The 24,479-nt window shown below is 40.5% G+C and overlaps 1 long non-coding RNA gene across 1 annotated transcript in view; it reads left to right on the top strand.

Annotated features, from left to right (window-relative positions):
• Positions 1 to 21,579, top strand: part of LOC119903961 — a 45,860-nt gene extending 24,281 nt beyond the window's left edge. Inside the window, exon 2 of the long non-coding RNA XR_005444634.1 lies at positions 20,861 to 21,579. This is a non-coding gene — a long non-coding RNA (uncharacterized LOC119903961). The remainder of the gene's footprint in view (positions 1 to 20,860) is intronic.
• The last annotated feature ends 2,900 nt before the right edge of the window (positions 21,580 to 24,479 follow it).

Below are 24,479 nucleotides of genomic sequence, written 5' to 3'. Positions count from 1 at the left end.
GTAGTGTGAACGCCACAACAACTTCAAGACTCCCGTTACATGACGGCAAGTTGTGTAGTGTGAACAGCATGGCCATTGGCCGACGCTGAAAGTCGTGTAGTCTGCACGAGCCTTTAGTCTAACTTGTATAGCACTCAGGTGATCTTTGTGTTTGTAAAGCAGCTGGCTGGTTGTTGGTCAGATGTTTGCTGTATGACACAGTATGAATTTCCGAAAGGATTTGTGAACATTCTGATATTAGAAAAGAAAATGTATCTTATGTTCTTTATAAGATGTTTATTCTAAACACAATACAAAATCCATTTGGAAATATGCAGCAAGGGTTGATATTATGCATCATGGTTCTAAGTAAGCTTTTATATAGATAGGTCGGGCTTATCTGACAAACTGAAGCTTATTGTCCAAAGATTAGGACAGGAACAACTGTTGTAAGAGGTTTACTGAATGCTATCCAAACCAGGGAGGTCAGTTAGTTTAGTGTGTCCATTGGAGCTAGCACATTTACTAAACAACAGTTGGGCAGAGTGACTGCATGCAACACCTCAGAAATCCTGTCTCCATATTGAAGGGTTATTTCCATGTATGCACATGGATGGGCAACGAGGTGCACTCCCTGCCCTTATGGCTTTTACCAGGTGGGGTTGGATACGGAGGTTTTCCTCGAACAGTGAGGCTTTTCGTGAGAGGTCCCGACTGGAGCCGCAATATTGTTTTGAAATGGCCATACCCATGGCTAAACTTTTTTTGGATTCAAAATACAGTTATATCCTGTAAAGGACCCCAGTGCGATTGAGTTCATACCAGTGACCAAAAAGATACCTATGCACAGGCCATTACATAAACCACCATTAACTCAGTCAATGTCCCTTGTACAATGCTGCCTCCCTGTCTCTCGTCCAGACTGGACTATTCAGCATTTTTTATGATTGATTACACAGTTAGTCAGGGGGAACCACTGCGCCTTTGGGGACCGGCAAATGCACCCAGACACACACTCACACTCACACGCACTACTATTTTGCAGCACATGTTTAAAAGCCTTCTTTAACCTTGATCATGAACGATGAAGAACGTGACACCTAATAAGTGTTTTTCATTGTTTACTGTCCCTGTAAATGCATAAATCAAATCCCAGCTTGTCCAGTCAAGGGTACAGTGGACAGTACAGAGCAATGTGCTTGTGAGGGGGTACTGATGAAATACTACACTAGAGAGACAAACGTATTGCTGCACTCCAGCTGGTAACACAGTACAGTGATCAATGACACAAGATGAAACAAATGAAGCAATTCAATGTAAAAGTGAAAAAGGTAAATCCTGGCTTTACATTGGTTTTTCCTCCTTTGCCTCCCTAAGTGGGGTGTTACTGTGGTGGCAAATACAGGTGTGTGTGTGTGTGTGTGTGTGTGTGTCTGTACATGCATATCATATCCTCGGGTGAAAATGCCGAAAAGGTCAAAAGGTTGACGGGAGGGCAGAAGTGGAGCTAATCTTTGACAGTGGCAGCGTCTCAGCCTTCTGATCCATTGTTGCCATATTTGGAAGGGAGGGATGGGGAGAAGGGACGCTAGCTGCTATGAGAAGCAGTGCCAGGGCAGACGGGGAATCAGCAGGTGGCATTCTGGGATAGTGCCGGTAAAGCACAAACACAGTTTGGTGGGTAAGACTTGGTACCCCCTCCCCCTCCTCCCACTTCAGCCCAGCTCCCTCACCTTCCTAGTCTCACCCACCTCCTCACAGTATGGACTGTTTCATCCCGTAGGAGGCTCTACATATTTTTTTGTCCATCCCCATTTATCCAACTTTTTCTCCGCCATTGCCTTTTATCACTCGCGAGAGAGAATGCCATTTCTATAATAGTTGTCATGGCAGTTGTTGTTGTTTCAGTATGATTAAAATGTATACACAGCAGTGCGGTTTACGTCCTTATAGTTAAAGAAAATCAGGGACTAATACTGGGACGGTGGGACAGTGACGGTGAGCCTTTTCCTCACTGTATATTCCTTTTGACAGAGTTCCCTTTGGGGGAGAAATTAGTTCTACACTCTGAAACAAAAGTGTTCAGACGACACAAGCCCGAGGGAACAGTTCACATGAGTATACAACACAATGCTCGCACAGACAGCACACACTCCATGCACACTGTCGGATTGGCTTTGCTGCACCTACTGTTACAGACTTTATCCGTTTCCTCGTTCTCTCCTTTCAGCGTGAAGAAGAGGCTCTCCTTCCTCATCTTTTCCCACTGAGGAATCTGTTTATTTCCACAAGCCCCCCCCCCCCCCCCCCCCCTTCTCTCGAACCCTGAAGTGTGGATCACAGGAGATGAAAAGGCTTAGGCAAGTAAAGCTCTCTTCTTCCCCTCGCCGCACATTTCTGGTAGTTATTCATTCATGACAAAACCCATTCACGCTCTGACAGCCTATGTCCCCACTGATGTATGGTGTCGTCTCCTGCCACAATCCCCACAATGTGCACCGGAGTCCCTGCTGCCTTGCACCCCACCCCCACCCCCAGTTCTGTCCTGAACATTGCTTTAGCTCAAGCAGGATATGACGTTGGGTTTGGGGGTTTATTCATATACACGACAGCTTTGATACATGATAGAGAAAATACGCTGATGGGGGTGATCGCCAAGAAATCTGTTTAAGATCACACATCTGAGAGCGATGTCCCCGACGTGTGAATATGAATAAAGGAGAGAAATTAATGCTATCGCCTCTCCACCCCCTCTGTGTGTGTGTGTGTGTGTGTGTGTGTGTGTGTGTGTGTGTGTGTGTGTGTTATTTATTCACTTTTATTCAGTGAGCACACAACCCCTGCGGTTTCCCTGTCAGACCTGTGTGAGAGAGCTCCAGATGAATATGATTGCCCTCTCTGTCTTCCCAGATGCCTGAGTGCAAGGAAATCAGAACTGTTTGTAATGCTGTTTGGGATGGTAAGGGTCAACTTGTAAATCAACCTGTTTTTTGCCCTTAGAATTCATTAGCATACACAGTAGAGATGCATAAGTCTGCCCCCTTCAGAGAATAGGCTGTTCGCTGTAGCGGCATAATAGTGTATAAATCTTCACACGCCTTTGCCAGCACATATGATTGCTCTATATGAAGCACTCTTGTATCATAGAGGTAAGAAAAACTAAACCCCTAGTGTGTAAGTGGATGTAACAGACACTTAACTGAGACAGTGTCCTTCATTTGCATTTGTCTCAATATATTTTTTGAAATTAGCAGTAATTCTATGAAATAGTTTAGGCAAGCATAAACTTAAGCTGCCAGTACACTTCTACAGCAGTGCGGATGGTCGAAAAGCTTCATTAACCCCCTCCCCCCACATCTTACTGACGTCGAGTGGGGGTGGCTGTGTCTGAACATTTCTTTTACTCCACAAATCCACAGAAGAACTGTGGGTAGTTCTTCAAGTTGTTTGTCCCAGCCTACCTATGTTCGAGCATAACCCGACCTTTACTTTGGAGTTAATGTTTAACTTTTAAGATAAAGATGACACCTTAACTTGCAGTTGAAGTTTAAGTGTAGTTCATGTAAGACATAAAAAGTGGTAAATGCATCCCATCATCTTCCAAATTCTCATTTTCCACTGCACCATAATTATCATCTTCTTCTTTCCAGTGTTATTTTAATCATGCAGTAGGAAGTAGTAGGAAGTAGTAGGAAAGTACATGTATGCAAATCTTGTACTTAGTTGCAGTAATCAAACATGCAGTTCCCCCTGAGCTTTAAGATCTTGATGATCATGATTCTGGTTTTAAGGCCTGCACCTTTACTGTTGTAATTTACTCTCATCAGCAATCGCTTTGATGCATTAATCTGTTTACCCGGTATGCTAGTTCGCTACCTAGCACCAAACATCAAAAGTTAGCAACTAGATGGCAAACTTAGTGGAGCATTTAGCAGCTAAAAAGCCAGATATTAACACTATGGCGTCGTCGGAGACCAAAACAAACGAAACACACTAACTTGGGTGGTGATGGCGCATAGATAAGATGCTTACCTCTGGTGTAGGAGACCCTGGTTCGATTCCCACTGTTACCCATCCATCACTGTGTCCCTGAGCAAGACACTTAACCCCTAGTTGCTCCAGAGGCATGCGACCTCTGACATGTATAGCAATTGTATGTCGCTTTGGATAAAAGAAATGTAAATGAAACTTTTTTGTGAATTTTCTTAAGCTTTTTTGAGTGGCAGAAAGTGTCAGTGAATGCGAGCGGAGCAGAGGAAAAGATTAGTGAAGTTGTCAATCTGGCAGTAAATGTATTGTGGTGTGTGTGTGTTAATTTATGCTGCAGCTTAGGTCTTGTTTGTTTTTTCCCCAACTGCTGGAAAGTGAAGTGGAGGAAAAATAACCATCAGGAGCACCCTGTGCTATGTCTGGAAACTGAGCGGGAATGGCTAACGAACGGTTCAGACCACTGAGCAGGAAAAAAAGGGGGGACATAAACCAAACCTTCAAGAAGTGTTGTTGGTGTCTGAATTATTTTAAATGTGGAGCCAGCTTCTGTTAAATATATATTTAATTTACATTATTTAATTAAAAATTAATTATGGATGGAGCATGTTTCAGAAGTTGGATGGGACCTCTGACCCCTACTTGTGTCAAGCCTGCTTGTGTGTAGAAAGCAATTTGGTAAAGTAAAGGAGCCTGCACAATTGAGTCTATTCTAAGCTTTGAATCTTATGAATCTGATCAGGAATTGGCTTGCACCCCACTTATTCACACTCCTACTGACTCTATTGTGAAGCTTCTGTTGACTTACGTTACAATACCCCATTGGTTTGGTAGAAATAGATAATTTGGTTTATATTTCAATGTATTATCAACTAACATGCCTAAAAACTGTCATTCTAACATTTCGGTTTACAATTAGTAGCCAAGAAAACATGAAAAGTATTTAAAAACCAAATATTAACAACTACTATTGTTCCAAGTATCAACAAGTATGGTATGGACGGCTTGGTCCAATATGAATGTGAAAATATCCAATATGAAGTGAATCTTATTATCAAATTATTTAATTATTATTATTAAATAGAAACCTCAACAGGAAACACAAAATCAGTGGAATAAGCCTACAGAGGTGACAGATGGTGAGATGGAGAAACAAGGCTATTTCTTCAGGCTGTTACCTCAATGCAAGCAATTGTTGTTTAACTTATCTTCTGTATCTTATCTTTGTATGTCTCTTATTGTATCTATTATAAATCCTATGTAGTAAAGCATTCACATTTCCCATACTAAGGAAATGTCATATTTTACTCGAATAATAAAATCACACTCATTACTCGTTCATTGAATGTAATAGTTTAGACTTGCACAGTAAAATGGAGTAAAACAGTTTGTTTGTCAGGCAACTTTTGGAGATTCTTCAAAAAGACAATTAGTCTGTCCCTTCAAGCTAGAAACTATGGGTTTAAACTTGTGTTCTCCATTCATGCGTGTTTATATATGTCTCTCGTCGTGAGTCACTTTAAATCTGGCACTTGACAAAACCGCAGTTCTTCATTCATATTAGTGCCAGCCAGGCAATCGCTCACTGAACCCTCACAAAATAGTTTGGCTAAGAGGATTTGGCTAATATCTCATTAGCTTAAAGGCAACAGCTCATTCTGCCCTCGCTTTTATTTGGACAGTGTAGCTCTGGATTAACACTCTCTAAATAGCAAATGCCACCAAGCCAATTTATCTAGCTTTGTTCACTTTAATTCAATTTCCATTACCCCTTTTAAACATCCACATATTGTTTTTTAATAGGACTGTGAAAACTTGTCAGGTTCAGGATAAGGCAAAGAGGTTGACAGCAGTTTAGTGAAACGTGGAAGTGGAGGAGACTTCAGTATCAGTACAGTACAAGCCCCTGCTAAAGTAATGTGTCGTATGCCACGCTGAGACACAATCTAACAAACGCTGTCATGCTGTTTGTTAAGCTCTACCAAAGCAGGATACACCATGCTTGTGTATGTTTCTTTAAATCATCACAACATGACATAACAGAAAGAGGAGGGCTTCTTTTCAGTTGCTGTAAAACTGTATGTGTCAAAGCCTTTTCTATTCATGGACATTTCTTGTCTGCTGATTTGTGTGGGGAGTTACTGTCTGCTCTGCTTTGCTCCGCTGGCTTTTCAGCTTCTCAGCTCAAGCTGCTGTCTTGTCCTCTTTCCCCAAATGCAGTCCTCTATCTTACCATGATAGGTTTGCACTAATGAAGCTTCTGTGGAACATAGGCCCAAACTTGATATTTTAGACTATTTTTCTATGCAGTGTATGAACTAACCACCCACTTGTGTGAGAGTTTATGCACGTGCACATGCTTTATTTATGTGCGTTCTTGTCTGTCACACAGTAAATGTGGAGGTTCATTCTTGACAATGGTCCACATATAGTCCCAACAAATGATATGTTTTTTTTTAGTATATCAGTTTTCTGCTTTGAGATGCCGAGATGATCAGATGTTTTCATCTCATGTACACTGTTAGGAATGTTCACCTATGACATTCCTAACATGGACCTGTATGCCACTTTAGAGTTAAGCATTCAACATGATTCTCTGTCTGTATCACTGTACCAGACAGGCAAAGTGGGCCAGCACTAACATTTCAGAGCATTTCAACATGCAGTACCTATACCCTGGGGGAGCTGCAAGAGCTCACACCAGCACATTGTCATCCCCCTTAGTCTTTTTCTAGTCACAGACATTTGCTACGCTGCCACTTTTTCCCTCTCACTGCTTTTTGCTCGTGTCTGACACATTCTTGCTGTTCATTTCTTATACATGCCATCTTCCCCCAGCTGCTGCTGCTCTTCCCAGCCAGTTGGGCCCATTAAATTAGTGTTTACCGGCAGCAGAGATTGTGTCCCAGTCTCAAGCGGGGCCACCCAAACACTCTATCTACATGAATAAAATATGGCTGTGACATTACACACGCAGCACTCCTGGGGCCCCGCAGCCAATGGGGTTCAAGTGGGACATGGGGTTGTTGAGGTGGTGATGGGAGCAAGTGGGTGTTCAGTGAGGTAACTCCCTATAAGGTTAAAGCCACAAGAGTGTTGACTCAGCCTACTGGAGTTATATACTGAAAAAAAGTGAGTTCAGGAGTTCACGAGAAGGAATCATGGATTTTATCCAAGAAGTACTATACCTCTCAGACTGCCCCATTTCAGTTTGGCATACAGTATGGCACATGCCACTGAATGCTGAGTTGAATAGACGGCTTGTGCAGCAAGTAAATGAGAACCATGTGAACCAGTAGCATTGTAAACAATATGGGCTGATAAACACATATTTCACATGTCTTGTCATGTCTGAATCCAAGCGGGAAAGGTACTGTACCATCTCTACCAACACTTAAACGCTTTAAAAAGATCACACCTGTCACCTTTGTTGCAACATAACAAGCAGCTATCTTTCCAAATGGAATACTGCCATAGAAACCGAGTGCTGAAACACTGCTTGGCTGGCCAATCCAGCCTACAAAAGGTCCGTAGTGCTGCACCACTTGTTGCTTTTTTGTTGCAGTGCAAATTTAATCATTAGTCAGCAGGTAGCAAAATTTCATCATACATTTTGGTTTACGTTTAACCACCTGGAAAAACATTATCGCTTCACTTTCCAGATCAAACAGGTGGAACATCATAACAACGCTCTGCCTTTTCTTTCGACATGGTGCAGGTCCTGTTCACAGGATTATGTTTCTTTGTTAGGTTGTTTGATTCCAGCTAATTAGCAACCATGTCAGCTTGCTTGGCTGTTAACACGTCAAGGTACTGCATTTACATGTGGGGCTACATGAAAACATCCCATTACGTCTGTATACGTCTGCCAGCAGCCCAGTACAACTGGTCCCCAATGGAGCTGAGGTGCACTCCACAAGCTAATGGGCCTTTTTTGTTTACCCTATTTGGTTGGCAGGCCTTTCCTGGGTAATTGTCCCTGTTAATCATTTGTTGGCTGCTTGGCAAAAGAGGGCTTTTAAAGCAAATGAATTCAGAATGTTTCCGCCGTAGGTTGAACAAAGCAAGAGAGCAAAAAGACTTAATCCAAAAGCTCCCATACTTTATCTCTTGGTGTGTTAAATACAGGCCTCTTGTATACTTGTTCTTTTTTACCCAGAAAAACACCACTTTTTTTGGGCTTCTCAAAAAAAAAATTGGGGGGGCGGTTATTACTATCTCTGCTTGGTCATTACCTAAGCATCTCCTCAGACTTCTATCAGAGAAAACCTCCTCAGAAGAGTTTTCTCACTTGCTGATTACATACACTTTAGTTTACATCATTACAGCAAAATGGCAAGCCTATTTTTTACCCCCGCCCCAATCCTGCACATCCTGCCCCAAAAATGCTTGCACATTCAATTTATAGACGTACCTTGCTTCCACACACTAGCTCCAGAAATGCATGTATCTCTGATATCTGTTCCCAAGTGTCAACTAGCAAAATGAGTTTTGCTCTTCCACAATAAAAAATTGTCAAAAGGCTAAGACATTTTTTTTTCTGGTTGGAGTGAGTAGAGCTTTAATGTGCCTGCAAATGAGCTCACAAATCTCTTAGGCCACAGTACTGCATCTGTGAGATAGCAGAGAAATGGCTTCTACATGCGAGTATGTCTGTTTGTGAGTCTATGTATGTGACTGTGGTGTCGGTTTCCCAGGTGTAGAGATGTAAAATGTGACTATCTATGTGATGTTTTATAAGGAGAATGCTTTGGGCTTTTGGGCGATTACATCCAACAGCCAGCAGCATCTATGTCCATATTTCAAAAGTGACATCGTTTGATTTAACTTTTTCAACACAGTTCTCTGAGGCAGTGTGCCTCTGCAGGTTTGCTTTTAACTCACTTAAACTTCTGTCATGGTGAAGGGCGGCAAGGGAAATTAAGTAATGGGCTTGGCAGTGTGCAAAGTGAAGGGGTAATGACGGAGCTACTAGCAGGAGTACCTTCCTCTACCTTTCTTCCTCTAACAGGTCTTTTTAACCACTTCACATCTACACTCTCCTGCCTCTTCTCGGTGCAGACAAAATGCTGCTGAGCTTCCAAGTATGAAAGAGGGCTCCATTCTGAGCCATTTCACTCTCTTGTTTAATTTCCTTATTTTTGTTGCCATAGCTCCCAATCATGGTCCCTATTTTCCACTAGAAAATGACTGGAAAAGGACTGCTCATTTCTTCAAAGCCCGATGCATATCCAACATTTTGAAATATTAATAAGGGTTCATTTTAAATACAGGATGAGGTCGTTTTTGCTTTTCTTGCAAGAGCTCACACAATCCCCTTCCCATTTGCTTTCGCATGGAGCAGCAAAAGAGATATCTTTAGAGATTGGATCAAGGGCCAATTGCGGATTTTGCTAATAATCTTCTCCACTTGGTTAATGTGATAGCTGTGGACAGGCAGGCCTATGTGCCAAGATGGAGGAGACAGCCGAGGTGACTCCTGGATTTCTCTTCAAAAAGACAAAAAGGGAGGCAGAGTACAGCTGCCTTGTTCTCGCTCGTTCCCATTATCCCCGTACTCATCTTTTCATCTTCTTCTGTGTGACAGGTGGTTGAGATAGAAACAAGCGATTCTAACAGGGCATTCAGAGAATAACCAGTGCAGCAGAAAGTGGGCAATTAACATAAAAATACCCTCTTCAGCCACACCTAGAAAAAGTATTCAGCAGCAAAGCTATGCTGGCTAACACCTGAAGCTGGGGGTGCATGTGCGTGTGCGTGTTTAACAAAACATTTTCATTATCTCTCTTGTTCCAGTGATGAGGACACTCTTCTTCAGTCTGTCCCTCATCTTGGTCTCCATAGCCACCTTATCTTAGTTTGACATTTAAAAAAAAAAAAAAGCACATCCAGACTACAGAGGAAACTTCGCATCTCCCAAAAAGTCAACTTTTTACAAAGCTTTTAGCATTGGGGGTACAGCACACTTCATCTGTTATGTATTTACCTTTGAAACCCCAAACGGGTGTACAACTTTCTCAGTAATTATAGGAGAATGTAATTGCTGGTCAAATTTAAGTAAATCATTGATAAGTTTCCGTTTTTTTACACAGCAACAGCAAATGTACCATCTCCGTTTTCTGGACTGTTGGTTTGTCATTTCTGTTGTTGCTCACATCATGAAACACAATTCTCATCCAAAAATAAAGATAAATGATCGCTCATTGTTTAATAAACCCCCTAAGGAACTTTCACAGTTGTGTGGTGAGCGGCGCCTGATAACAATTTTTTTCATTCATACAAGATTCTTCCATTAGCCGTGTTCCCATGTCAGAGGAGCTGTTCCGCTCTATAGGCACAAATGCGCTTTGTAAGAGGTTTTTGTCTAAACTAGATAATGTACCACTCTTCATGCTCTTTTCACTCATTTACCCTAGATAAATACAAAAACAGAAAAAGATAAAAAGAAAACATTAGAAATGAATTCCCATCTCATTCATTTATTAACATTTATTAACATAGCAACTGATTGCCTTAATGGACTATGTCTGGCAACAGATAAGTAATTGCTTACTTTGGATACCTGTCATGAAAGTTGAGCACATCTGACCAGAAAATACAATGAGCTACAGCAGGTTGCCAATTCATTAAACCCTAAGCAAGGTTCCAAATTCTAGTCAGTTGGCACCAGAATTTACAAACTAACACCTGAAAATTGAGTAAATTCCTGTTGAAAGTGACTGAAGAGTTATTATTACTGTTATTATTTGTTCAGTGTTCAGATATGTTTTTTTTTTGTTAAGTGTGGCTAGATTTAAGGGAACATTTGCCTTACATAATAGTGATAAAATAAGAAAAATACCTAATTTGGCAGAGGTCAAGTTGTCTCACGTATCAAACATACAGTAAATAATAATTATAATGCAAATAAGCCTTCCATGTAACTGCTAAGTGCAACACTTACATTTAATAAACATGCGTGCATACATCCATATATATTCCATTTCAGTTTACATTAGGGCTTATCCGGTGTTGTCGGGGAATTACTAAGCTTGTCTCTTAAACACAAGAGGCACTTGGTTTTATTTTCGTTGGCTAACATTTCAATTAACCTCAAACTGAGTATTTTTTTAGGTTTTTAAAATGGACTCATTAATTGGTGGTTGAACTGTGGGTTTTGTATTGAGCGCTTAATGTATAATACACCGTGGTGAACTTTGTTTTTCTTGTGGTCTGTTGGTAGGCTGACCTGATGATATATCATATTATTTAATGCCATGACATCACTCTCAAATTATCTTTCTCATATTATTATAATTTGATACTACTTCTCCACCATTGCTCATAATACCAATTCATGCAATTCTTTCATCACCTTTCATCATAACACAGGCCCACAAGAAAGAACAGTGTTGATGTTTAATCTAGCTAATAATGTGTTGGTCATACTATACACTGATTTACTGCTTGTCCGTTTTGAATAAGGAGGTAAAGAGCTTAAAAATTAACTTCATATTAAAAAGTTAGTAAAAAACCTAGTTGACATTCATAACCACACAGTAAGTACATTATTAGGGCTGAAACAATTTATCGATTAATTTGAATAGTTCGATTACTAAAAAGCATCGATTATTTGCATCAATGCTTCTTTTAATCCTTATAACTATAGAGCACATGGACAAGTTTTATTGTCTCACATCGCGCTAACGCTGTGATCAGGTGAACACAACATGATTAGGATGGCGCTGTTTACAAAGTGGAAGAAAGAGAGAGAAAATAGCGAGGGACGAAAGAAAGAAAGTATGGAATTATTTCAAACTAAAAAAACAACAACTGTAGCAACTCCGCTGTAATTGTATACTCGTGCGTTTATCGTTCTTCGCTCGGTTGGGCCGTGAGTTTGGGTTGCACAGAGTTACACAGCTGATCCGGGGGAATGGCATGCAGCCAAGCAAAAGTAGGCCTACTTCTTATACGATTACTGATGAATCGACGAAATAATCTATAGAATACTTGATTACTAAAATCATTGTTAGCTGTAGCCCTATACATTTTATATATACATACACACACACACACACACACACACACACACACACACACACACACACACACACACACACACACACACACACACACACACTCTTACAGATATTGTACAGGATACACACTGTGGACCAGACAGGGTTTGGCTGCTGTCAGTTGTCATTGTTGACAGCTCTGTAGAGTAGCACAGGCAGACGATGGGGTCTGATTGACAAGGATCTTTAATACAGCTCTTTTTATCCCATCAAGTTGAGAATTTTTGTTATTAATGATTGGCTCTTAAGTGCCTTTCTCTCATCTTTTGTTTGCTTAAAACGCATGCATCTGTATGAGACCAAACATATCAAACAAAGCCTGGAGCGATTATTTGTTAAATTGTATTCCATGTATGGGTACTGCAAAATAGGGAATTAATTTCTGTTCATTTTGTAGGGTCTAATAGGAGTCCAGAGGGTGAAAAAAAGTTCAAACCAGATTCATCAATCGCTTAATGAACAAGCAAGATGCTCTGGGGCAAAAATGAGCCTCTGCTGGTCAGTGGGCTTTTTTGGCCTTAGGGGGTTAGTTGTGGTTGAGGCAATTAGTTGTGGTTGAGGCATATGTTTATAGAACAGGAATTGTCCAATATTGCCATGTCTAAAGTTAACAAGTCCTCTAAAATAGATTAATACCCCCTGAGCATTTTCAGTGCCCTCCAAAACCTTTTACACATGAAAAAATGACTGATCTGTTTTGGGTACGTTTGAGTGCAAAGCCGCCTCAAACTGCCACTCTATCAGAAGGGCAACAGAAGAAGAGCAACTCGTGTGTTTACAGCACAGCCAAACAAGCTCACAATGTTTTTAATAAAGAAGAAAGAAGAAGCACAGCACAGAAAAAGGTGTTGTTTTACCTTGATGACGTGTTGGTGCCGGTTTGACAAATCACAGCTTACTGCTCTTCATCTAACAGCTGTTCTCTCTTGTACCATTTCTCCCTGGCAATATGTGAAACCGATCTGCTGAGAAGGAAAAAAACAGTGACCATGTCTTGTTTGGTATATGCTCCAACCTCCATGACAAAAACATTGTATTGCAGGTGGCTGCTTCATAATAAAAGCCACCCCGTGGTACGCCAGTTGAACGTTTTTAATGTGAAGCAGTTGGAATTGTTCAGTTTACCGCTGTAGGAGAGCAATAAATAAACAGGGAGGCATTGTTTCCTATGGATCCCTGGTGCAGGGAAAGGTGAAAACTACAATTGAGCGAAGCAATTACAGGATGTAATTACACCAAATGCCTATTGCAGAAAAAAATAAGCTTGAAATAATGAATATCTTAATGGTTATAACTTTAAACTTGATGAGCAAAAAGCATTATTTGTTATTTTTAAGCTGCCTCTTGACACTGGCCAGAGCTAGGGTGCTGTTGTACATGGCTGTTACAGAGGGACTGCATATGTGCAATAATAGAAGGGGTGTCTAGTGCTATCAGACTGGCTGGTCTCAGTTGTCAGAGTCTTGTCATGCAGAATGCTCGGTAATAACGGACAAGCAGTTTGTCTCTTTTTTCAAATGTACTTTGAGCATTGCTTTATTACTTTTTCTGCATTGTCCTAAACAATTTGTTCCGTCCACCAATCAACACCAGCGCTCATTCCAGGCCAGGAAATGACCGTTTTTTGAAGTAGACTGTGAAGATGGCTACTCTCCACTACAAGGAGAATGAGCAAGTACTGCTACATGCCACAGGCGTGTAATATAATTCACGATTGGGCATAGAGGCTCTTTGATATAGGCGCCCCTGCACTGTGGGGCTTCAGTGGTGTCTGCTTGAGTTAATCATACAAATTTACATGAACAGTTAATGAATTCCCATCAATTAACACAACATTAAATGCTTAGAAAACCCTTATCTGGTCTAATGCTGAATAAAATGTGATATTATAATATGCAGCAAGTCAATTATGACAGGTTTGTGCTTATGACTTGTCAAAATTCTTGTAAATGTAGTTATGAGATTTCTGATTAACCTGAAGTCAGCGGGTAATGGATGCCAGCGCGCTGCCAAAAACCACTGCACAGATATTTTTTCAGTTACTAAAGAACAAGGACCGCAAGGAAGTGGTAACGTTGAGACAACACAATAGGATTAGGTGGCTATCAACTGCTGTAACACAGGTGTAAGGATTAGGATGCCGACACGCTGAGATCATAGTTGTATTGCAGCAGTTTGCCTCTCATTAAGCATTCATCACATGTTTACTAAATATGACTATGGGTAGTAGCATTATCCCCTGCTCATCACTGTCACAGCAGGTAGATGGATGATGAGGAGCGCTCATAATTGTGAATTAATTCAATCGTCTGTGGCGGACACCCGGAGCTGACTTGTGGAACAAGGCACAACGGAGACTGATGTTTTGAGACTGTTTATTACCTTCAAACTTTTTCTCTCTTTTTTTCCCTCTTCTAATCACTTTTTTTTCAGATGCCATTGATACATAGTGAATATTTAAAAGCCTTTACCTTAGTGTGGACATGCCTGTGTGTGTGTGTGTGTGTGTGTGTGTGTGTGTGTGTGTATAAGTTAGTGTAGTTGTGTTTCCATTTACAGATATGCACTTTTTTAGTGGTTTCCATATACAAAATCTGCATCCTTAGAAACAATTCAGCCATCTTCAGAAGCCTTCATCTATTGCACATGTAAGCTCTTGGATAGTCCAGGCTAATGAACATTTGGGAGACACTTTATATATAACAGATCGCCTCAGATGATGAAGTAATGCTCTCACAAGACATTGGATCCTAATCTACAATGCACAGATTTTTAAGGTAACGTGCAATACTTGAAGCAAGAAATAAAATGATAAACGTATGTTTTTAACGGAAGTGCGACACTTTGACTTTAAACTGACTTCCATCCCATCCACAACATCTGCATTTACATGCGTCCTGGAGATTCACCTATTCAAAATTAAATTAAAAGCAAAATGGACTTATTGAAAATACCAGTCCAATTAAACTTTTGCTGCTGAGTCACAGCACATTTGTGGAACTATCAACATTTCTCCATGGGTTGTTTTTATTATTTTTATTACATAAAGTATTACTATTTTATTTTAACCATGTGTGTCGGAAGTAAGTCTATTACTCAACTGTTACTCATCTCCTGAGCCAACGGGCTCTTTGTGTGTCAAGATGAGCTGCAATAGTTCCCCCTGCTGGATTTAGGGCACATTCAACACTTTTCCTCTCCAAGGATGGTGAGGTCAGATTTGAGCAATTGTGGTTCATTTAAAAAGTGGATAAAATCTGATCTAAAGGCATTGTCAAATATAAACAATGGATGCCATCAAAATAATATAAATTATTATAATATAAAATTATTCTAAATATAAACACCAGAGCTCCCATTCTTTCATTGTGATGTGGGAATGTTAGACCTATATTCCAATTAACTGTTGATTAATAAACATACCAAATTATAATTTATATTGGATATTTACCGGGCCCTTTTTGAAATGTGCAATTAGCAGAATTAAACACAAATTGGAAATAGAGCAACTCCAAGACAGCTCCTCAAGTGCATAATATAGTCTAAGGTCCTAAACTCCTGAACAAGCCTATCCCCTGAAAACAAAGCTATAGAAGTGATTATGAAGAGATCAGCATCTGTCCTTTCGCTCGGCCCTGGAGACTGGTACGACCTGCTTGACTGCTACCAGTGGTCGTCTCCCTGCCAGTGGAGGTGGGAATAGTAGGTATACAGGGAGCTTCATGATCACACTCAGCAGTGATCAGCTCCATTGAGCATTCCATTGAGCAGCTGGCGGTCCGTCATTACGCACTGCATCTGAAGTGCTACTACTTCACATACTCTGCTGTGACTCCCACACAAGGGACAGCGGATGAGTTTTATGATTACAGAACCACAGCCATGCATCATTTGGTTAGGCTCCCAATACTACGGTACACAATCTGCCTGCTGTTATGTGTGTGATTGTGAATGCATATATATTTGTGCGTGTGGGCGAGTGAGTTTATTTGCATGCCCTCATGTGTGCACCAGCATCTGTGTTTCTTTTTAAGTGGCCTCCTATACCTGCATGTGTCTCGGCTCGTGTTTGGATGGGTTACCTTGTGTGTGAGTAAGTGTGCAATGTATATTGTTGTTTTGAAGGTGTGTGTTACATTGTGTGCATGTAGGAATTAGGTTGGTGGAGACACAGGTAGACAGAGGGAGGCTCTGCTGTGTTCACACTAAGTGCAGCAGGGGTGCGGAAATGCCGTTCTTGGCAACATACGTGTAACATGTGTGCCTGGTAGGTGGCTTGCGACACACCAATGGTATGTGCCAGTTAGTAACACCAGGTACCAGAGAGGACCTGTGCCAATCTTCTGCCAACGCCATGGGGCTCATTCAGGGCAGAGAAACCTCCACTAGCAGGTAGAAGTGAATGTCCTTCACTAATACAAGCAATATTTTCTAAAAGTATTCACAACCAGACCAAGCAGAAACGGAAACATAATGTAGTTTATTATATTTGTTTAATAATTTCTGTATTCATCGTGTTCATCTTTACACTTCCTTGAACCATTTGCCTCAGGGGTGTGTGTGTGTGTGTGTCTGCTTCAGTTGAGTACAACATTTTTAGACAGGTGCGACTCACCAGTGTTATGCCTTTGTGCGCCTGTCCTTGCGTCAGGGTCTGTAGTACGTGTCTCTATTTGTGTGTTTGTGTGTTTCCTGGCCTCCAGTGGTGCATTGGGAGACAAAGCAGTGTCTGGTTCTGTGCACGTACCGTGTTCTCATTACCACTAACAGCCTTGGGCCGGCCTCGTCATTAGAGGGAATCATTCTCAATCCAATCACCTATCGGTTACGCTACGCTACAGAGGCCCACAATCTGTCCTCGTCCAACGGCTGAGATTCCTTTGTGATGTCTCCTGAATCGCAAAGGACGAATAGCGCGACTGTGCGAGAGCAGAGAGAAAAGAAACGAGAGAGAGTCACACTTGTAAGGATGCTAGTTTCTGAAAGCAGCTGGTCAGATTACAGCACAGGTGTCTTTCCATCTAGTCATGCTGTGAAGAGAAAAGGAGTATTTTTACAGTCTATTCCATAACATTTATCTAAAGAATGTGTACAACACACAATTCATCCAACCTAATAACAAAATAAGTTGTTTTTCATGGCCTTCCAACATACATATAAGCATTTTCTGATCTGACACCCCTATTGGTAGAATGACTTTGATTAGATTAAGGCACTAAAGCTGCTTATTTATCCTTCAGTATGGAAACCTATTTTTCAGTGTCAATGTCACATGCTTTGTGGACCCATTCACCCACATCCCTTTGCACATTCCTTCACTAATTTTAAAGTCACATTTCTTCCTCCTTTGTTCCCAAAAGACAAGAATAATAACTCACCCATTCACTAGAGGGTAATGGCAGGAAAATGTAAACATTATGTAGTTGTGGGCATATGAACAAAAGGCAGATGCTTTTTTGTTTTTGTTTATATACCGTATACAATTAAAGGCTTAATTAAATAATACGGTGCTTGCATGCCTTGCATTAATTCAGGCAGTGTGCAAGACACCACCTGACTGTAAGGTGGTCTAAATGAAGCTAAACAACTGGCTGAAAGGTAATGTCAATGTGGATCAGGGGTGCAAAAAACTATTAATAATAATATAATAATAATAATTAATAATAAATAATAATAATATAATAAAAAATAATAATAATAAATTATTATTATTTTTTATTATTAATTATTATTATTATTATTGTCGGCTGCCAGAAAATCTCAGATTTCATTAAAAAATTCTCTCAAAATACATGGTCAGCAAAAACAAAAACCTTGGGGTAAACTTTCACTAGATATAGTTTCAAGAGGAAATATCGTGTTACTTTCTCTATGAAAAGTGTTTATTTTGCATGTTTTGAACAAATCATTACATGCTTGACTTCAGGTGTTTTCGTCGATCACTTGTGGGAATTCAGGATATCAGAGACGAATCAGATAATTTGTCCCAAAACAACTTGCAATAAAAAGCTACATACCTAAAACAGAAGACCTTTTGCCAAGCAGGTTCTCAGTTCATACGGCATTTAGTAGAACGAACAGAATAAAATAGTATTTTCTAGTTCAGAAATAATTAAATTCACTCTATTGGTAAAGTCACTCACTTGATACAAAAATAACTCCATTGCTCGAATGCTGTGTAAGGACAGGAAACAGCTGGTAAAGCCTTTGCAGCCAAACATGACAGCTTCACAATGGTGCTGTTGAGCTTTAATGACAACATAACCAGAATCGGTAGAAGTTCTTCTCAGTAGCTGCATGGTAACGAGATTCAGTTAACAACAACATTACACTTAGACAGACATCTATATAACATATCACACATTTAATTAGAGATTAAGTAAAGTCTGTTCTGTACCCTTACGTCACATTGCTTCTACTTAAATTAATTGATTTTTTCATATTAATTATCCAACATCTTCACTATTGCATGTTGCCATCCAAATTGCTCTCCAACTCTCCTCTTTCCTTCATTTTGTATCACCCTTCTCATTGTTTTATACTCTCCCACCAGTCCCTCCCTGCATGTTGGTGATGGTGGTGGCTGTGCAGGTAGGGAATATGAATTACCTGGCAGGCAGGCGGTGTTCTGCTTGGAAGACTGCTGTCAGCATGGTGAGGATGGATGAGGAGAGACAGGAGAGAGATGAGACTGACAGCTCCAGCCAACCTTCATCCATCCATCCATCCATCCATCCACCCACGCCTACCATCCACCCTCCCTCCCTCCCTCCCTCCCTCCTTTCTGTCTCACCCTCCCTCTCCCTCCCTCCCTCCCTCCCTCCCTCCTTCCCTCCCTCCCTCCCTCCTTCCCTCCCTCCTTTCTGTCTCACCCTCCCTCTTTGCCACCCCTAAAATCCTTGGCCTTGATAAGGTACAAAAAATATTTGCCACAACTTATCTGGCTTAAAAAAAAGAATAATGAGGCTGTCACATCAAATGGGAAAACATATCAAAATCTAGCAATAAAATACCTGCACTAAAATCAACTGACCAGATATAGGTAATATCAAGGAAACTATAAAATATAATTGAGTCAAATATTGTTTTTTTATTTCATAGAGGCGATGCTCAATGCTCAGCTCATACCTTGTACTAGACTTGCTCGTTGGTGGTTTGCACAAAATGATGTTTATTTAGTGGGGGCTTCTTTGTTGCTGATGACTACCAATCAGTTATGTTACTTTAATGGTTAAGCTTTTTGTGTCTTTTCTTTTGAGTCAGACTCGATGAACTACTACACACTAGCACACCTAACTTTTTTAAAAATTTCCAGTGGACATCAATGTAGAAAGGATTTGAAAGGATATTTAGAGTTTGGATTAACAATACTAATGCAGAGTTGGCAGTAGACTTGCTGGACTGGTAAGCATCTTAATGATGCATTATTTTACCAAGATTCTGTGGTACTCTCATTGTGTCTGCTCTTGTGAGGTGGACACAGAAAAAATGACATGTAGTTTGACAAAAAAGAGGCAAATATCCACATACTGATGCACAATGGTCTGATCCCTGGTTCATAATAAAAGTTATGACCTTTCGAGGTGGTTGTTGGCTTAATGCTGAAAATCCCTCCATTTCTTGTTTAATGATGCACAGCAATGCAGGAAGATTGCAGGTTCATCCAGAAATTCCTGGAACTTTGTTTTCCCTCCTAATCTAAGATGGGGAAGTGAGATTGTCCTGTTGGACTCATGTTTTCTCAACAGGTGTGGGGCCGCTCTCCAGGAAGCATTCAGTCTTCATTAAACATCTTTAATAAGTCTATAAATAAAAGGTTACTAGGTTTAATTTGCCTGAAATATCACAAAACTGAGTCAGACCAAACTCCATTGACAGATCTGCTAATTCTGAAATTCCGAAAACAGGAAAAACTGTGAGAAACATATCAGCAAAATGCTACAGAACAACAAATGCTGGCAGTATTCGTTGAATATCATAGCTATGAATTTGCACCTTCTCCCAACAATGCATGACTTGCAATGTGTTTGTTTTGTGAACAAGTGTTTTCAAATGAGGCCATGAAACCTTCAAGTCTCAAGAAGCACCTTACGAAGATCCACCCGGACAAGACAGACAAGGAGCACCAAGGCTCTCAAAGAGAAGCATGGTACGAGGACTATCTTCACGAAGAAGACCAGTCAGTAGTATCGTATAACATCTTCCTGCTGACAGCCAAATGTTGACAGCCGTTCACAATCGGAGTTCATGCACCCTGTGAGCAAAGAGGTATTTTCTACTGTGACAGAGTGCGATTCCACACAGGTGCTGGAATCCATCCCACTCAGCAATGACACTGTGGCACGAAGGATCAATGAAATGGGCGCCGATTCAGAGGAGCAGCTCTGTGCCATCCTGCAGGACTTTCCATTCAGCCTTCAGCTGGATGAGACAGCCACCTCTGACAACTATGTTGATGGTGTATATCTGCTATAAAGCCCCAGGATAGACCATTTTTTTGACCAGTTTCCATGAATGTTAATGCACTTTATGCCTTTCAATGCTGTGCCATTGATGGTGTCCCCTCCGTGATTGGCAGGTACTGTAGGATCACGTCCCAAATATCCTCACAGTCCAGTGTGTTGCACTGCCACAACCTTGTGGCCAAATCCAAGTCCACCTCTCCGTGAGTTTCTCACTGTTGCAGTCAGGGCAATAAATAAAATAAAAGCACATGCCCTGAAGGACAGGCTGTTGTGAAAGCTGTGTCAGAAAAACAATGAGACATTTGAGGTTCTTCTTTTTCATACTGATGTCCGCTGGCTCATAAAAAGAAAATTGCTTGTTTTTGTGAGCTGTTAAACAGCATCGTGGAGTTCCTGGAGGAGGTTGATGCAGCTCTCTGGGAAAAGGTGTCATGTACCTCACAGACCTTTTGGGAAAGATTAAAAAAGTCACGTTAAAGCTCCAGGGAAAAGGTGTTACTCTGGTCCAGTGCAAGATGGTCACCCACAGTCTCACCTCCAGACTGCATCTGTACAGGCAGAGCACAGGCAAGAGGCAGTTTGCTTATTTTGTAGTGTGTCATTATGTGTAATATGTTGTAATGTTTATTGCATTGACTTGTATAGTATAGTAAATATAGGTCTATATAAGTAATAATCCAATAATTAGCAATAAAATAACCACTTAATCTGTGAGGATCGTCTAAAAATCTGTACGGAGAACAATATGTTTCTTGTACTCATTGCAGATGTCTCTTACGATCACGTCTCATTTACACTGACCACCTGAGGACAGTTAAGGCTGACAGATCCGCTTCAGGAAGTTTCCCATCTGGGTGGTGCAGGCCTTTCAGGCGGATATGACTGCTGAAACTTATTTTCTCTGAATCCCACAGTGAACCACCAATCACATGGCTCGCACTAACTTCCAAAGCAAATTAGCTCATTTTCTTTAAAAGAAAAGATTTTTTCCCAGTAACCTCAGACTGCTTCTTTTGTAAACCACTCTTGTTTGGCATTTCTGATTGGCTGCTATTTGTGATCAACACCTAATAAAATTTTGAAAGTCAGATATCTAACTCTTGCATTTGTTTTACACTTTTTCTAGGGCTGGGCACTTATCGCGATAACTCATTAATTAACGCCGACAATTATTTTATCACACTTTAACGCTGTTTTCATTGTTATTATTATAATTATCATTATTTTGAAAGTCCGTTGCTCGCTTGCTCTGAATACACATACATTCAAACCATGGGTCACAGGAGGGGTAGGATATTGATCAGCCTGCAAATCACCCACCCAAACAAGCAGCGGAGGGAGGCTTCGTCAGACTACGTTAGATGAAGCGAGTGGGAGAAGTAGATAAACAAAAGCAAGACAAGCAATGAAATGCCATAGCGACATGGATAGCTACACTCTGCATGCTAATTAGTATTGTGAAGATGTCGATCTTAGAACATTCTTAAAAAACACCTTGGCCCTGCGGGGTTGCTCCGCATACATAATTTTACCCGATAGGCCTTCATCTAGTTTTGATGCTCTGTCTACGAATTCCCTCCAGTTGATGTCCTATATAGTAAACCGTAATAGATTCTGGAAACTCTCAAACAGCGAGGATCAGTCTCTCTTCCAACGATTTGTGCTCCACGTCGCATACAAAAAGTTCAAGACAATTAAACTTTGGCGGCGGGTGTGTGCGTGACGGGAATGTGCCCGCTTGTCGCGCGACGCCTTGTGCTCGACCACTTCACCTTCACTCTAACACGGAAACTTGCTACTTAACATAGACTGTTTATGCTGCTCCCTGATAAAAGAAAAATGTTTCTGCTGATACGTGTTCAGGAAAAAAAAAACAAGGAAACAGATTTATATATGTTAACCTGTTACTCAGAAGGTGCCTGTTATGATCGTGGCTCTGGACTCTAACTTGTTTTAACAAGCTATAAAAGGTAATGCCCTGGCAGTGGCAAATAGCTTTGGTTTTATATTTTGATTTGATTACATTCATTTTTAAATTGAGATTCACAAGAAATATTTTATTGCTACTGTGTAAAGGGAATACTGCTGGTAAAAAGCACCTTATTTGCTTAAAGTGTTTCCAAACCACGTTATTGCACTTTTGTGGAAATAGCAGTACATTTAAATTAAAAGTGCGCAATACAATAATAATAATTCATTATTCAATTTTGCGCATAACATTACGATTAATCACAGAAAAGCATGAATTTTGACTTATTTAATGTATTAAGTTAAGTAACGTTATGTATGTGAGTTAAATCATGTAACATAAGTAATGTTAGTCACGTGATGCTTACGTAACTTAGTTATTTTAACTCAAACCATGATCTTTTGCTAAACCTAACCCAAGTAGTTTTGTTGCCTAAACCTAACCAAACTGCAACTTACGTCACGTGAATCACATACCGTCTTTAAGGTCCAGTAAGACTGTTGCTGCACTTATATATGATGGGGAACGGCCATATTTGGGATTTGGGAATCACTGACAATCGACTTATTTTGTCATTTAGGTATGAGGAACACTGAAACACTAACCCAGTAATGTACTCCATGAACCACTGAAAGCTTATCGCCAAACTATATTTTAATATAATTCAAATATATTAAGGTGTAAGTAGCTCATATCTTTAGATTTTAAAAGTTACCTAATTCTCACTTGCATGTTTTTTCTTTCTTCTATTTTTAATTCTAGCAATTTTTTTTTGTAGCTTTGTTCCTTTTTTATTTGTCCCTCTTCCTTGTCTCTGTGTCCTCAGTGTGACTCTGGTGCCGATAAGCTGAGGCAGAGGTATCAGGCAGCGCCACCCATGCAGGGATCCATTAGGCAAAAACCAATTTCACACAGAGCCAATTTCATAAATATGGAGTATGGGCCCACCTTTAGCTGTGCTTGACTAGCTTTTAGAGGGATATACAAAACCATAAACAACGAGCTTGTGCCTGAGCACTCCTTTTAAATGATAGCTGTGGCATGGACATAAACACATTAAGGTGTAATTTTAACAATTTAATGAGGAACAAAATGCACAGCCCTATGGTAGGGTCTGTGAGTAGTTAGAGAAATATAGAACAGCCTAATAATGCTGTTCATTCAGTGTGTGTAGATGTAAAATGTGCAAACGCATTGTTTTAATCTCTGTCTGTTAAGGTATTTCCCATACACCATTTTTACTTTGGCTTGAATTTATTTTATCTTTATTCCATGTTCCGAGAAGCTCTTTGTAAAAGTTTTTTCAAACAATGGCATGCAAGTAGTTATAATATTGAAAATCAGCACACAGTACTGCACTGCCCAGCCTTATCACTTCCTGTCAGTGACCATCTCCTCCAAACAACCCAGCTACTCCTTATCTATCCAGACTTTCTTATGTATCTCATTTAAAAAAGTATTTTTTCATTTATGTAGCACCTTTATAACTGGCCCTGTAGCTTGTTTTCACAACCACATTTCCACACCAGTGGCGGTAGAGCTGCCATGCAAGAGACTTGCTGCTCAATTTGTATTGCTCATTGTTCAGCCTGGTGGTTGGTGGTACCATTTCCAGGTAAACTGTTGAGTCCCCGTCCTGGCGAATCACAGACAGGTGTGCTTGGTCCTCCCAGATTTGTATTACCCTACTTCCCTTCCATAAGCACGAGACTCATCTTAAGATTTGGGCTCACTGAGAAAGGTGGCTATCTCAAATAGTTATGATTATCAAAAAAACTAAGAAATTTGAGTGGGGTGATGAGGTCAACAGAGGAGAGCTTTAAGGGTATAATTGGATCTCACTATCTGACGTTGAAGGGACCATCATTGCACTGGACAGTCCAGGTTTAAGCTTTTTGCTGGCAATCGGCCATCACTGTGGAAGATGCTAAATCTTAATTTTATTCTGAAGCTAACCGTGACCTGCGGCCTCCCTCTGGAAGTTCTGGGGTGATAATAGTATTTTTTATTGTTGTAATA

Source organism: Micropterus salmoides, unplaced genomic scaffold (assembly GCF_014851395.1).
Source record: "Micropterus salmoides isolate LMB-PRFRI ecotype aquatic unplaced genomic scaffold, ASM1485139v1 Ms_hic_scaffold_15, whole genome shotgun sequence".
NCBI lineage: Eukaryota > Metazoa > Chordata > Actinopteri > Centrarchiformes > Centrarchidae > Micropterus > Micropterus salmoides.
This window is presented reverse-complemented; position numbering and strand designations above follow the sequence as displayed.